The sequence below is a fragment of the Eptesicus fuscus genome, chromosome 14 (assembly GCF_027574615.1).
Source record: "Eptesicus fuscus isolate TK198812 chromosome 14, DD_ASM_mEF_20220401, whole genome shotgun sequence".
NCBI classification, from domain to species: Eukaryota; Metazoa; Chordata; class Mammalia; order Chiroptera; family Vespertilionidae; genus Eptesicus; species Eptesicus fuscus.
Window position 1 is genome coordinate 21,726,124 of NC_072486.1, and position 3,208 is coordinate 21,729,331.

Sequence of the window (3,208 nt, forward strand, 5' to 3'; positions counted from 1 at the left end):
CATTTATAAAGGAGGCATGAAAATATATTGCAACATCACAGGTAATACATTATAATATGCTGGACATTATGAGAACGGTGATTAGATCTAACCTAGTATCAAGGAACATGTGATATATCTTAAATCTTTGAAGCAATTTAAGGTAATAATGAAACATCCTTTATTTTTTAATTTTAGTGTTAGACATACCTATAAGGTGCTAGACTGTCATACCAGCTCTGTGATATTGATTAATTCACTTTTCTAAACCGTGGTTTCCTTAAGAAAATGCAAAAAGTAATGTTTCTATCCAAGTGGTGAAAATGAAATGATTTGTACACTGCAATAGTTCAAATGGTACTATACCATCATCGTTGTCATTTTCATCATCGTCATCATGATTATTGTTACCATTGGGACATTTGGGCAATGAGTGGTTTGGGTTTTTTTTTTTTTGGGGGGGGGGCCTTTTGGTAAAAACTGGAAGACCTGCTAGACAAATTCGAGAAGAGATGTAAGCACTGGGTATGTTCTTTCTAATAAGGCAATACTACTGCAGTCAGTATCACTATTTATGGCCTTGTTTAAGAGAACACTAACATGCTATGACAACTATCTTAAATTCTGTTCCTATACTCATTCTATATGATAAAAGCCTAATATGCTAAGTGTCAGACTGTTCATTCGACTGTTCGACCGGTTGCTATGATGTGCACTGACCACCAGGGGCAGATGCTCTGACCGGTAGGTTAGCTTGCTGCTGGGATCCGGCTGATCAGGACTGGAAGAGGCAGGCCAGACATGCCCTAGAGCCCTCCTGCAGTCCCTCCCCAGGCATGATCATGCACTGATGGGGTCCCTTGGCCTGGCCTCTCGCAATCCGGGACCTCTTGGGGGGGATGTCGGAGAGCCAGTTTTGGCCTGATCCCTGCAGATCAGGCCGAGGGACCCTACTGGTGTATGAATCTGTGCACCGGGCCTCTAGTTCATAATAAAAGTCACAAAAGAGGGTCAAACAAGAAGTTAATGAGGAGTGAGCATATCTGAATTTTCATTGTGGTTTGCTACCCTTTGTTCTGGGACTTGGGAAAGGCATTTCATCTTCCTAATCTGAAAAAAAATTATCTTTAAAATGTAACATTTGGAGGAAATAATTGCAGATACCTATTCCACTCTAAAAGATTTATTTTAGCTATGGTTATCTATATTCAGAATGAACTACTAGAGTAAAATTTCTACAGAGTTAAGAATAGTCAAACGTAAGTTAAAAAGTCAACTGTTTATGTCCTTAGCTTTTTCCAATTCATTATCTGAAGTCCTTGGAGTTAGGGTAGAGAAAAAAGTCTAAAATGAGAATTTTATTTTTTTATATTTTTAATAAAAAGTAATTTTTATTATGAAATTTATATTTGTCTATTGTATCAAACTCAGGAAACTGGAAGCTATCAAGAAAAAGTGAAAGTCACGTTATCTATTCTCCCTTACAAATTCTTTCCAGCTTTACCCAGGATAACCATTCTTGAAATTAAACCATGAATTTCCTAGAAATTTAAAATGCATATATAAATACAGTTATAAAAAATAGGACTATGTAATATTTGCCCATCTCATTTAACACTTTTATCCTGGACATTTTTAGAATCATACAACATGATTATATTACCGTTTTTGACAGCTGCATAGTATTCTTTTGTAAAAAAGAATCAATTTATTTACCAAATCCAAAACAATGAATATTTAATGTTGTTTGAAATACTTAATTATAATAGGCAAATGTTACCTAGGAAATGTGTGTGTGTGTGTGTGTGTGTATGTGTGTGTGTGTAAATACATGTAAATATACATATATATTCCTATTTATGTTTTAAAGTGCCTATTTATGCAAACTCAATATTGAGTATTATTATTCTTTTAAATCTGAGTCAAAATGCAAAAAAATCTATCTCATTGGCCCTTTCATTTTTATTTATTTTTATTAGTAGTGAAGCTGAATATATCTTAGTGTGTTTATTAGCCATAATATGGTACTTGTCTATTTCTTAAAAATTGTGTAAGAGCTCATTTTTTATAAGTGTATTGACTACCAGTCTATTCTAAATATTACAAACATTTTTATCTTCGTTTTCTTTTTTTTAATTAGTTTAAGGAATTTAGTTTAGGTAACATTTAGGAATTTTATATATCACATCTAGCAGCTTCTTCTTTTAAGGGTTATGACTTTAATGTCCTGTTTTTCTCCAATCAAAGATCATAAAATTATTCATCAAAATTTCACTAGGTACTTTAATCCATTTGGAATTTATTGTGGTTTCTATAAAATGCTCACATCTACTTTCAATGGTTTCTACCTGGACTACTTGGGTTCTATAGTTACTCACATATGTTGGAGGGGATCTGAATCAATGAAAAACCTGTAATAAGACAGTGACTAGTATTTCAGATGCACTCCTGACAGCTAGCACTAGGCCCTGCTGCTCCTAGACGGCTGCCTGAGTTGTCCACAACACATCACAAGGGGGAGCCTTCGTGCTTTAGTAAATACATCTAATGCTTCCCTGGCCACTCCTCTCATTTGTAGTTTTTTGTCCAACCTCCATAGTTTCTGTCTTGATCATACAAAAAGCTGTGTGGTGAGGTAGTCAGAAAAAAAATTAAAAAACCTGAAAAAATTAAAAATTGAGCTACACAAAACAAAAATCTTAAATATTACTAAATTTGAATTGAAAATATTTTCTTCTGTGCATAGGAAAGAAATTTAAAATTATTCTCTGGTTTCCCAATTATTGGAATACACTTCCTTACCAGTGGTGTTCAGATCCATATTTGAAGTTGAGGACTTGAATGAAAAGTAAAATGAACTGTTATATATTATGGAGATTTTTTCTGCAGTTGTTGCAAGCCAGTATGTGTCAAAGATAACATGGTGGGTACTACCAAGGATTTCCCCATCTTTATTTATCAATTGGTCATATTGTTCATTTAATTAAATAAGTTTGCATTTACCTTCACCTCTTTGTACCATTCCTTTGCAGAACTCTGTTATCTGGCCATTTGGGGATCTAAGGTGAATAGAAAGGGTGGTCCTATTTGTGGCTAATCATCAGTATATTGATATTTTTCTAATACCTTTCCTCGGTAAAATCAGTAATTATATGGAATTGTATCTTGAGTGGAAGCCACTTGCACTAGGCCAGTTGTTTGTACTTAAGCCTAGAAGGAGAAATGAGCG

The 3,208-nt window shown here is 34.3% G+C and overlaps 1 non-coding gene across 1 annotated transcript; it reads right to left on the minus strand.

Annotated features, from left to right (window-relative positions):
* Positions 1 to 440: 440 nt before the first annotated feature.
* Positions 441 to 503, minus strand: LOC129151528 (U7 small nuclear RNA). The gene has a single exon (XR_008558189.1). It is a non-coding gene; the product is annotated as a U7 small nuclear RNA (small nuclear RNA).
* Between the last annotated feature and the right edge of the window lie 2,705 nt (positions 504 to 3,208).